Raw genomic sequence first — 14,199 nt, 5'->3', positions numbered from 1 at the left:
TAGTGTCAGATCCCAAGTGGTGTTATTGTGCCCCAGTGCAGTTAAGCTAATATGATTGTTAATATGATTAGACATTCCTCCAATTCTAGTACATTTTAGATAAGGTCTGGAATTGTATATTTGCAAAATATTGTCATATTAAAGCACAGTTGGCATATAACCTGGAAATCATTTGGATGGTTATACGATCTCTGTCACAAAATGTGACAGACATAAATTAATTGTTGGATTCAGGTACAAGAAAAGTCCCATTTTGTTTAATAGCCAATTGTGCCAGTAAAATCTCAGTCTATAAGATGGCCTGTAGCCAGTATTCTTCCATGCATGCAGTGCAATCAGCTGTGTTGCCTCATTAGAACCGAGTGTTCAGCTATCCCAATGGGACCCAGCAGTGTTGGCGACTGGACTGCAGAGGAAGCTGGAGTGGCACAGCTATGCAAGTCTTTTCCGGTCCATAAACGCCAGGTTTATTTTCAAAGTTCTGCCCTTGTGTGCTTCACTTCCTAAAATACTTTTCCTGCAAAAACAAAAATGGAGGGTGTGCAAAGCCTGTCACAACTCTGTAGGCCAGAGAGGAATGGGTTGGTCAGGCCTCAGCTCCGGGATCTGGTCGCAGGATGGTCATCAGCATAGAGAGGCTCTAGCCACATGTGGCTTGGGCAGAATCATCATGTCAGCAAAGGGACATGTTCCTGCCCTTCGGGCAATGGAAAAGAAAGTGGTTATTTATGGTGTGGGTATTTTCCATGCCACAATGTGCTACAATAATCAACAAAGATATATGATTCAAATAGCATTTCAGAAAAGAAACGTAGCAAAACATCATGTTGTTAAATCGATTAACGTTGCTCCTATGTTCATGCTGAGGTCTCAAAGCTGTCAAAGACTGACAGTCTAGTTTTTATTGCAAGGTCTCTGTCTGAAAGTTCCTTTATAAAGATAAATGGAGATGTGGTGCTGAAGTGTAATGTCTAGTGCAGGGGTGGGCAACTTTGACGATGGCAAGGGCCACTATATTTCCACACTCACTCCCTAGGGCCATATATTACTGTCGTAGCAAAAATAGCCTATCTACAAGCTCAAAACGCGTCGACGCTGCGACGCGTTTTGAGCTTGTAGATCGGCTATTTTTGCTATTTTCAAATTGAAATCTTGAATTATTTTTTTGCTATTTTTGAATTGGAATCCTGAAAATTAACATTTTTATGTCATTTCAAATGCCTTTAATTATATTTGTGTTGAGCAATGAGCTACTAATTTAGACGTGTTTGGCATGTTGTGGAATTGTAACAGCTGAAACCAATATTATATCAGTATATTCTGACATTAACCTGAGGGCCGCATTAAGTGAAGGTGGGGGCCGCATGTGGCCCCCGGGCCGCCAGTTGCCCACCCCTGGTCTAGTGTGTGTACTGTACGTGTTTACTTCTCCAACAATGCTGGTAGCACTATTGGTTCTTGGTATGGATGCTGGGTGGTTTCCAAAGGGTTCCTCCCCACAGCTGAAGCCACTTTACCATGCCTGTTTGCGCCACAGCCCACCACAGGCCCCTCTCTGAGGTTGCTACACTTCCGCTATGTGCTTCTCAGGCCTTCCTCACGATAACACTCAACCCAAAGCTGCCAGGGATCAAAGATCACCCCACGCCTAACAAACATCTAGACACTTGGCCTATCAGAAACATATGGGAGTGGTTTGGTGCAGCTGTCGGTCCATGCTGCCCACACCCTTCCAACCAGTGGGACTCTGGCCAGATGTGTAGATCATCTCACGTAAGGTACAGATGATTCTTTCCACCACCACAAGGAGAAGTATTGTAGGATGCTTTCTGAAGTCCCATTCATTTTTGACTGCTACACCCAGATCAGGTTCAGTGCCTTGGGATTATTTGTGGCTTGCTGGTTGTCATTGCTCTATAAGCTGACTAAAACCAGTTCTTCTTCGAGGACATATGAAGAAAAGAGAAATAAACATAACGTAATTATGGTGTCTTTATGGCTGCTGTGTCATTAGTCCAACGGCTCATTATTCCGGCGGCGCATTGTTCCGACTCGCTGCATTACTAACCCTGTCCCTAACCCTAACCGCACGCGAAGCCACATAGTCGGAGTAATGGGATATCGGCATTATGGGCAGTCACTGTCTTTATGTGTTATTTCCCATCATAAAACCGTTACACTTAGTGTCATTATAATGCTAATATTGTAATGAATATGTACCACTACCATAATTGGTAACATGATTCACATTGAACCAAATATTCTTGAATGTGCAACCATTACTGTAGTCAGTGTATACCGCTGCTCTGAACATTGACTGTACATCTTTCAGTTACAGCAGAGCATCTTTTGTTTCATACTCTTGATGTGCTGTTAATGTGCCTGTGAATTGATTGATTGATTGATTGGTTGGTTGATTGATTGATTGAATAATTGATTGATTGATTGATTGATTGATTGATTGATTGATTGATTGAAAATTGTATTTCAGAATGGATACAGTCCAGGGTAGGCAGGTCAATACAGCTAAGAGGATAAAACCAGAAAAAGCACTAAGACTGGTTTACATCAGGGTCCTCCATTTCAATTCATCAATCATTCATGTGTCTTAAGGATTCATGTAAAGTTTTCCTGAATCAAGATTTTTTTTTAATAGTTCCTATGGGCTGCCAGTTGATCAAAGTTATTTTCATCATCATTATTCTGCTGTTATTTTGACATCAAACAAAATAAAATATCTAGTGCACATGCACTGTATCATTGCATGAATCTGTTTCAGGGAAACAATTTGATCAATTATCAGATGATTTGCGGGCAGAGTATCCAGTCATGACCAGTAAAATCAGGATCAAAGGAAAACAAATGGAACATGAAAACGCAGGTTGCGTTCTGCCATCATCTGGTCCAATACTGATGCATTGGAATTAATCCACTGTGGAGAGTTAAAGTTAATGAGACTCATACATAAAGATACCTATGGAGTGATTGCAGAGCTGACATATTAATGCAGTGAATATGATGTTAATACCAGACCTGAGATGGTCTGGACAGTCTTCCGTTCCTGCAAGCTCCCCGTGGTGATTAGAAAAACACTTGAGTGGATATTACACCCTGTTATTCTTTCCCTCTTCTGTCTCTGCCTGTTCCCTTTCTCTGCACACCATTAAAACAACATCCCAGGCCCGGGGTCAATGAGCACGACATTGGAAGCAAAGTTTAGTGTGGTACCCTTCCTGTGACCCCCAACCCCCCATCCCCATTCTCGTGAATGAAATGGTTTTGTTTTATACATCAAAGAGATAGGGCTTCTATTTACATTGGCGTTTTACTTTGCGTATATCTCTTCCTCAAGTTTTACCCTTTCACACAAGCATAGTCAGTTGGACTACTTTTTTGATTTGTCGGCCATGATGATAACATCAATACCGCAATGTCCTCATGGTTAGACATTCATTTTTCATCTCAAATTTAGATTGTGAACTCACAGTTCAACATCCCTCCAGCCATTGCTGTCTTCAAAAGAGGGTTATGGAACTTATAGCCATGCCCCTCTACCCATATGGTATGTTATCCTTACTGAGATAACATTGTGGGCCTTTGAACCCTGCCCTTGTTACCCCAATAAGGCCCTTGAATGCTTTCAGTCTAACATTTCTTAAGACAGCGAGAGCTCTTGGGCCAATAGAGATAAGGGGGAAAATGAATACATTTTTAAAAACACTTTGTTTTCTGCTGTTGTGATTTAACATGACAGTGATAAACCACCCTAACCCTTTATTGGGAAAATTCATTGTTTTGATTGTGAAGCAATGCCTTTATCTAGTGAAGGGTAACAAACTTTGGAATGTCTTTTTGATTAGATTGTTAGCATAATCTTAATGCTAATGAAAAATATAAATATTTCTGGGGTGTAGTCATATATATATATATATATATATATATATATATATATATATATATATATATATATTTATATATATGTTTTTATTTTTTTATTTTTTATGAACATGATGAACAAGGTCCAGTTGCATATCCTGCCTCATAAAACCATTGGCCTATTTCACATTTACCAAATTTGTTTAGCATGCAGTGCACTGCAGCCCTCTATTCTATATGAGCTCATAAACAAGTTAAACAACTAAAATGTTGAACCCACAGTGATGTCATTGCTTGACTTTATTTTAAAAAAGTGAGAAGTGAGGGGCGCTAATATATTAAAGTCTAACTCATGTTGACTAGGTGATGTAATGGTGATGTAAAACAAACACAAATGTGGTTATTTACTTTATTTCTAGTTATAATATTACCTTTCACTTAGCTTCAGCATGATTGCATATGCATCTATAATTTTCTGATCTGAAAGTATGTTGGTGTATTTTTAGTCCTCGGCCACTCCCACGCTGAGTGCTACTGATTATGGTGTTTGTACAGACCAAACCGCATATGGTGTTTGACAGTATCATAGCTCTCTTCATGCACATCTGTGCATGACTAATACTGAAACATTACCTGCTGATGTAGGGTCTTCCCATGGGCTATGTTTTTATTAGATTTATTCCCTCTCACCTTCATACCCCATCTCTCTTCTTGAGTGTCCTGTTTGGTTTGCCATGACTTTACTGCTTTGCTTATTTCGGTTCTTAAACCCTTGATAAACTTCAATCACATTTCCCAGAGCAGGTTTGTTTGACACAATAGACTGTGTTTCTACAGCAATAGAATACAGGTGGACTGGTCAGAGATATTGAAATGTAGTGAAATGGAAAATTCACTTATATTAATTCCACTGAAGACACTTTGTAAATGTTTAAAGTAATTACGACCATAGGTCGCAGATGACTATGAAAACCTGCAAGATCACGACACTGACCTCATCAAACCCTGGATAGTCATACATGGAGAAGACTGGATCATCACATAGATCTGCATCAACTCTACATCTGACCTCAAACCCTTAGATCTCCATATATGGAGCTGACCTGTTCTGACATTCCATATGTTGATCCTTTCCCACCGTCATCCTCTTCGATGTCTCCCTTTTGACTGATACCTGTCCATTCAAACTCTAGACGGGCCTGCCCCAAAGTTCTCAACAGGCCCGATAAATGAAGGCCCGGCCCTACCTGGGCCCTGTACACTCAAGATACTGCCCCCACTGCCACTCTTAGATCTCCATATATGGAGCTGACCTGTTATGACATTCCATATGTTGATCTGACCTCATCAAACCCTGTACACTCAAGACACACTCCATATATGGCCAGACCTCATCAAACCCTGTACACTCAAGACACTTCCCCCACTGCCACCCTTAGATCTCCATATATGGAGCTGACCTGTTCTGACATTGGTAAATAGTGCATTTATATAGCGCCTTTATCCAAGGCGCTTTACAGAGATTGTGCATTACATTCATCCATTCACACACCGATGCTGGAGGAAACCATGCAAGGCACCAACCTGCACATCGGGGGCAATTTGTTGTTGACGCTGTTTGTTTTCATGTAGCTCTGAAAAGTGTAACCAAATCAAATAGATGCGTTCTCCGGCTCCTCAAGATTTAATTAGCTGACTATTTCGCTGGTTATAAAGACTAGATTGTAAATAAATTAATATAATATATTAATTGACTTATATGGACCCTATAAACAATTGTATATAATATGGTTTTGCACACTCAATTCATAATTAACATGGAGCTCCATGGCTCAAGGACTAAGAACCAAAAAGAATTGAACCAGTTCCCAACCGGTGGATAAGATGCCATAGTGGCATGCCTATATATGGGCGTAGTATCAGGTTTGTTTATGGTTATGTCTGAATCAGAGTGACGTGGCTGTGGTCCTCCCATGCAGCCTATTTTAATATACAGTAGGATAGAATTTACATCTGTGTGGAAAAAGAGTGCACACAAAGTACTGATCTAGTAAATCTCTTTTTGTGTATAGTTAAATATTGCAATAATAATCTGTGGATATCACAAAATCCCACGGCACACCGTTTGAGAACCACTGCTCTACAGTGCTTCTGGATTGCAGTGCTTTTCACACAGGCACCCCAGCAGTATTGTTGAGGAAAATATAATGTGTCCCTTTCACTTCCCCGTTCAGATTTTCCCAGCCAACGTTATGCCAGACTTGTCTGATGTTGTCTTTAATGTCACAGTATATTCCTGAGATCCACACAGTATAATATCATATCCCTGGCAGCCAAGCTCAGATTGTATCCTGCAGCTAATTCTGTCTTGGGCAAAATGGGAGGTTGTAACAACGGAAGACTGTTCCCCTATGCCTATAACATTAGGTGAGAGGTTCTGAACCCCAGCAGGAGTCATTTATTTTCATAGAACATAAATGTTAACCATTCACAGCATCAAAGTGCACAAGAAGAAGCGACCCTAATGCTTGTTCATGTAATTTAGAAAACATTTCCAGTTGGTTCTTCATTTTACTTCATGTTTGCTTTTGTAATGCCCTTAGCTGTGGTAAAATGAGAGGATATTGCTGTGATATAGTATGAGAGGTAATCTGAGCAGTATTGTGTTAAACTCCTTTGGGGATAGGGGTTGATAACAACACTATACTGTAGCCTAGACACATCTTAAGTAGTGGCCTTTTGAATTTGATACTGTAATTGTCCCTCTCTGCTATGACAAATCTGGATTGGCCTTTTATCTTTGAATTTGTTTTAAGCATTTCTGCATAAACATAAATAAGAGGTGTCTACTGTCTACATCTCTCTATGCAAAGGAAGACGTGGGATATTCTAAAAATAATACTCCAGGCTGTACCAACTTTAGTGAAATGAAGAACATAATTTTAGGCTGATCTTGTCTTTCACGTCTGCTTTCTTTTCACAACAAATACAAATAAATCAAGTTCAATTTCATAAAATGTACTTTTATGTGGGTTTCAGAGATGAAACTTCATTTGGATGAAGTACTGCAAATTCACGAGAGTGCACAGAGTGAACAAACAAATCTGCAGTGGGCCGTAACATAGGATGTTGACTCTACCAGGCAGCTGTGAAGAGAACCCTGAGGATACATATAACTCACCAAGCACATCTTCCCTTCCTCTCCATCACCACCATTGGGGAGCTATTGAAGGATCAGGATGGCTTTCTCTTAATTGTCCAGTAAGACATATCATTGCAGCACACACTTCCCCAGACAAATGATGGCCAAATACACTTGACCTTCTAGTTGTGTTTTAGTGCAGCTTAATGAAGCAGAGAACACTTCTTCAACTGTGCATCTTAACTACATGAACCTTAGCCTCCCTATTCTGAGATTGTCAAGATAGGTAAACATTCGTAAGTAAGTAAGTATAAATCCCTGGGGTTAAGCATGTAAGGATCCACATGAAATCTTTTCATGCATTCGGAATGTTCAATTTGTCTGATCCAAAAGACAGACAGCCTATCAGACAGACAGGCAGGCAGGCAGGCAGGCAGGCAGGCAGGCAGGCAGGCAGGCAGGCAGGCAGACAGACAGACAGACAGACAGACAGACAGACAGACAGACAGACAGACAGACAGACAGACAGACAGACAGACAGACAGACAGACAGACAGACAGACAGACGCACGCACGCACGCACGCACGCACAGATGATGATGATGATGATGATGATGATGATGATCATTGGATGAGGATGATGATGATGATGATGATGGAAAAATGAAGTTGGTGAAAGACATGGGTGTTACTCATCAAATGAATGACTTTACAGAGGAAGCTCTGTAAAGTCTTTGAGGTGGTTTGTTTTGAACACAGCGATGACTCAGTTCAGTCCAACATCTGTATTTCTTCTCCTGTGCAGTAGCCTATAGCAGAATTACAGGAAGCATTGGTGGCTTATGGCAAAAATCCATCGGTCAACCCAATGTTGATACCCTTTCAAGAACACATAATTCTGGCCTGGGCCATGGCTCAGTGGTCCAGGCACCTTGGCTGGCAATCCAGTCTGGCAGTGTGCCGCGGGTTCGACTCCCGATCCCGACGGCCTTTACTGCATGTCTTCCCCCCCATCTCTCTCCCTATTTCCTGTCAGCCTACTGTCTGTCCCTCCATAAAAATAAAAAATAAAGGCAAAAAGCCACACAAAAAAACATAAAAAAATAACACATAATTCTACATACAAGCACTCACACACATGCATAAGTGCACACCCGTACACATTTCTTTGCTTACTTGATACACTTGACTACACTGAATCAAGCTCAGAGCATTCTTTTCTATCTCAAGGCAGTGCCGCATTTTGTCTGTTAATCTGTTATTAACATTTGTTTCGAGTGTTACATAATTATGTTGTAACGAGTTTAACGACTTAATTCTGAACTTTCTAAAAGTATCAACATGTTTATTGCACTTGTCTCCTGTCAGCCCGAAAGGACATGTGCTCTACTCTCTTCACCATTGGCCATAGGGTGCAAGGAAAAAGGGAATGAATACTGGAAACTTCAAAGGGTTGTGGGGAGAAAAAAACCTTCAGTATTCAAATTGTGGCTGAAGTGGTCCAACAGATTGTCCAAAACAATAGCCTACTTCCACAGAGCACTTGTAAAGCATATGGTAATTTAATACTTTTACAACTGCTTTTAAAATCATTATATACCGCTGATCATTTAAATTATGAAGAAGTTAAATGGGCATGTAAACTTAAATTAATAATGTAACTCCTCATTGAATGGCCTATTTTGGATTGGCTGTTGCAGTGATTCACTAAACTGTTTTGTTCTGCATGATCTGCTCTGCAAGAAACTGTTTACCATTTCTAACTATTCATTCTAGTTGCTGATTATGTAAATATATGCAAAGGAGCATGACCATATGGATGTGACTGTCGTGTAATTTGTTGATGAAGAAGGGAGGCTGAAGAAAGCAAATGTCTTCCCCACTACCCAAATGCTAGGTAAAACTGTATTTCTTGCATTTATGTGCACATGTGTCATAGCCATAATCCAGAGTCTATTGATGATTTATAACAAGAAAATCAGTGCATGCACTAGCAATGCAACAGCATTGTTCAGCGGAGTCTTGGCAACCCTGGATTCCTCTGGCTCGTAATGAGATTGACACATCATGAGGCCGAGTGCTTGTGGAAGCTGTATTGTTGCTGCACTTCACCATGTGGGCCTGATTTAAAAAGGTTAACCACATACATCATTTGCATTTCTTTGTTTCCCTTATTATTTTCCCTAATATTGTATTATTTTCAGACCATTCATGTGTTGCCACATACGTACCCTACTATCCGGCTGAAGGGTACTTGATGCCAATATATTTCTTCATTTGTTTAAAGGGATAGTTCAGATTGTATGAACTACTTGCCATTAGTATAGTGGTTGTAACTGTATTAATTGATTGCCCGAGTCCCGTGGTGGGTTTTGGTGAACGTCATTTGTATTGTTGACCTATTTCTAAAATATTAGTGCAACTTTCGTTTATTTTGTAGGCCTACCCCTCTATCACACGGAACTATGTTTTTTGTGTCCATATCACTACGCCCAAAAAATAGTTCCATGTGATAGAGGGGTCAAAGTTGAACGAAAGTTGCGCTAATATTTTAGAAAACAATACAAATTACGCTAGTTTTGTGAATTAATTTACTTTTACTGCGTGGCAAATGACCACAAAATGACCGGAACTACTTAATATTGACAAAAATCTGAGCAGAACTCCCACCACGGGACTCGGGCAATCAATTAATACAGTTGCAACCACTATATTAATGGTATTATTTATATATATTTATATATTTCATACAACTTAAGTTAAAAAAATCTATACTATCCCTTTAAGGTTATTTATTTTTCACATTCTCTTTGTATTATCTTGTCACTGTCAAACCAGTGTGTATTATTTACAATATAGATAGACGGACAAGATTACCTTTATTACATTTCCTGTCTCGACAAATAATCCTCAACTATTTTTGAGGGGCGCTAGGCCTCCTATGCCCATCTTTGTGTGTGCATGTGTAACGATGATTTGATTGGCTGAGCATCCCATAGAGATGATTTGATTGGCTGAGCAATGTACGTATTGAGGATAAAAAGTGAGGACGCTTGCCCCCTCCTATACCCAGCTTTGTGTGTTTGTGTGTACCCCATAGCAATGATTTGATTGGCTGAGCAGGGAATGTATAAAAAGTGAGGACAGACAAGTTAGGATGCCAAAAGTGATTTTTTTTAATTTATTTTTACTGTGACTGGACAAAGAGGAGTAACATTATACAGTTACACTGAATACTGTTGCACTTATTTTCAACAGAAAAATGCAATGGGTAATGTTTTTCAATAAGCGATGACAGACATGTACAAACAGGACCTATATGTGTGAACTGGATTTAAAATATTGGTCAATCCATGTAGGTCGTAGCTACATGGATAGATAGATATCGGCCCTGAAGCTGATATCGATATTCCTTCTTGGTACCAGGCTTTTTGTCTTGGTGTAGTTCAAGATGATGGAGCTAGAACCTTCTTAAATGACAGCATTGTGTAGTGTAGTAGAGTAATGGGATTAGTGCTTTTGTTTGCTGATTTTTCTTTTCATTATTATTCACTCTGAGAAACATTTGCTTGAACAATTTAATTGTTTCGCTTTGGAATTTCAGAGCCATCCGTTCAATGCAATGCATTCCATTCCTTAACAACATAATGCATTCCAGAAGACTTTACGAATCTCCATTAGAATTAGCCAGAAGCAATACAATGTCAGAGGAATGTTGTGATGTTTGGAGGAGACATGTTGGACCTCTTGATTGATGATCAGTTAATTAGAGTGTTCAAACTGGACAGTACAAAAGATTTGGTTTAACTTAGGGGTTTTCCCAGTAGGCCTAATAGTTTTCAAAGTTGGGTCTGGGGAAGAGGTTCCAAGCAAGATCTTTCATATTCCATTCCAATTTTCTTTCACTTCTGCCAAAAGGGGCTGCCACAAACACAAAATGTTGCATGGCCATTTGTCGGACAAACTCAATTTCCCTCCGCAGCTTCCTTGTCGGCTGCATCCAAGCCCCCAGAACCACCGTAGAATAATGAAGCAGCCGTCGCCTGGTGGTCAAATCCCCACTCTGGTCAAAACTAGGATTGCAAGACTTCACATTCCATTTGAAACCCTAGTGCTCCTACTCGGTGCTCAAGTCTTCCACATTTGAGCACCAAGTATTGGTGTTCAAATGCGTAAAAAGGGCCCGGGGGTACTTCCGGGTGCTAGATATATTATAACTCTATGGCTGCACGCCACGACTGATACAGTCGGCAACCCAGCCTGGCACTGGCAGTGATCGGCACTCCAAGGAGTGCACCTTTCTAGTACTGTACGTAATTCAAAATCCAATTAACTGTCAATCTAAATTCCTACTTAGTCAAGTATCTTTGACTAGATATATTAATTAACTAATAATTTGTGTGCGTGTGCGTGTGCCATGGACACCCATTATAAATGATATAAGTGGCAGATATTCTTTTAATCGGAATGTGGGGAGGGAATGGCACCGAAATGTGTATGTAGGTATAGGTTAATGGACCTATTAACCTACTCCAGGTTTTCTGACAGAGGAAAGACGATAGAAGAGCCCGGACCCTCTTTCACCTGGTGAAATGTACTCACAGATGCACTCAACCAAATTCACAGCATTCAGCAAAAAAAAGAATATTGTCATATCCCCAAACGGGTATGGAATATAAATTTATAGTAGGTTGTGAAGATAATAAAGTTAAAGGAACATACCACTGTTACTACAGTTCCGTGTCCATTGTCAACATCAGCCACATCGTTTATATAAACCTATAATTTATTTTTCTAGGTGAATTGATATGCTAGCTAAAGAATGCATTTGAATGGCTTATATTTGAGTAATATGATGCTTTCAAACTTTGAAAAGGGTCAATTCCCCACTATCTTTTCCCACTGGGTTTCAATATGAATGATACACATACACAATACTGGTATACTTTAAGAGGATGGCAAGATCAAGAGCAGAGAGATGTTACGGTCGTCTCTGCAAGTTCTTGAAACCATGGATGATCTTTCAACTATAAAACAGTCCCTTTCATGTGGTGAAATGGTCCCATTTGATTTTCCATGAGTATGAAGCAAACCAAACATTTATACAGGCATTATTATAGTTAATCTATTTGATGTATTTTTTGGGGAAATAATCACACCCGTGTGAAGAGGGGCACTTTTATCATCATACATTATCCAATAAAACAAAAATATGAAAATAAATATCAATAAATTAACATTATTTATTCATGAATTCATATACTTCCTAAAGAATAGCTGATTTGCTCAGACACACATAACGTAAATTCTCCATTCATTGCTAATGGCATTTAATGTTTGTGTTAGGACAGAATCTACATTATAGCTGTTTATAGGAGGGGCTAGAGCATGAGACCTCTTCGTCTCTCAGTTCTAATGTTGGACAAAAACGTTCAAGGGGCTTATATAAGAGCAGCATGCGGTTCAATTGGGTGTAGAGCTAACATGGTCTTCGTCTCTCAGTTCTAACGTTGGACCAAAAAGTTAAAAGTAGCTTATATAGGAGCAGCAGTCGTACCCAGACAGCAGAGAGCTACTAAGTACAACTGCTGTTCTAAATTCTTTAAACCCATTACCATTATTGACCTTATACCAACCTTGAAACATACCTTAGTGACGTCACCAATAATAGTGGTCCCATATTGGCTTCTTCTTCTGTCGTATGTCCTTAGACCTTCAACTCCGTTGCAGCAAGCCAGTCCAGTGTGTCATTGTCTAGGTCAATTAACCCACGATCACCATTCGGTGGCCGGTATATGGGGCAGCTCGTCAGCACGTGTTCCACAGTCTGTAATGGATCCCCACATTCGCAGTGGGCACTGTCTGTGAGACCCCACTTCTGCATTGCTGCACCAAAACGTCCGACACCCGTCCTCAAGCGGTTGAGGGTTGTCCACTCCTTGCGGGGGAGGTGTTGGCCAGGAACATCTGTAGGATCCTCGATGTAGTGGTGAAGCCTGGATGGTTCTGCTGCCTTCCCTCCATCCGTCCCTCCATCTGGCCTTCACCCAGGAAGCCTTGGAGGTGTCAGCTGGTGTTCCTGGGCCTATGTGGCAAAGGGCCGCCGGGACTTGAGACGCGTGCGCTGTGGTGTCTCCGTGACGACCTTGTGGAGGAGGTGGGCTTCGTTCAACTGTGCCTTCCGAGCGAGGGCCAGCGTGGCTGCTTGACCTCTGCGGGGCCGATTGGTTTGATTGGCTCGTAGGCATCCGGAGACAGTCCGTAGGGCGCTGTTGAGGGCAGCGTCCAGCTTTTGGACATGATGGCTACGGCTCCAGACTGGGGAACAGTACTCAGCGGTGGGGAATACCAGGGCCTCGGTGGAGATACGCAGCGTCTTCGTGGAGGCTCCCCATGTCGTCAAAAAATGTAATATCCCTCAGCAGTCTTCTTTTAGAGATGACTATCAGCACTCTACTTTCTTCTACTCTAGTTACACCTACAGCCTCCTAGACAGAGTAGTGCCCAATGCACATTTCAAAATCTCAAGTCGCATCTGTACTCATCATGTCCATGCAAAATAGCCTCTATAACATGTGTTATCACTCTGTAAATGTTTATAGTACTAATGCCAAATAAAAAATAAAAATCACACCTGTGTGAATTGAGGGGTGTTCTTATCATAATACATCATCATACATCACATTCCGTGCTCAACCAATCAAATCATCACAAAGGTAATTCCGGCCAATCACTTTTGGCGCCTTAACTTTTCTGTCCTCACTTTTATCTTCAATGTTTGAGTTTACACAAAAACGGAAAGCTGGGCATATAGGAGGGCCTCTAAAAAATCACACCCGTGTGAAGTGAGAGGCGCTAATATATTAAAGTCTAACTCATGTTGATTAGGTGATGTAATGGTGATATAAAACAAGCGGTGCAAACACAAACATTAAACGCCATTAACAATAAAGAGACAATATGACGTAAATGACACATTATGAGGTAAATTTTCCCTTCATTGTCAATGCGTTTACAAAACAAAAACATTGAACTAAAGACAAACATTAAACCTGTGTATAGGAGGGGCTAGCAGACCCTTTTCACAGCGGCCTGTTACATTATCTCTATAGTCATATTATCACGACGGATGTGTCAGATTTATCATATTTTTAACATTAGCTTCCAAAATTTGCAGGAGT

Source organism: Electrona antarctica, assembly GCF_951216825.1.
Source record: "Electrona antarctica genome assembly, chromosome: 11".
Taxonomy (NCBI): Eukaryota; Metazoa; Chordata; class Actinopteri; order Myctophiformes; family Myctophidae; genus Electrona; species Electrona antarctica.
Note: the sequence above shows the minus strand (reverse complement) of the source record.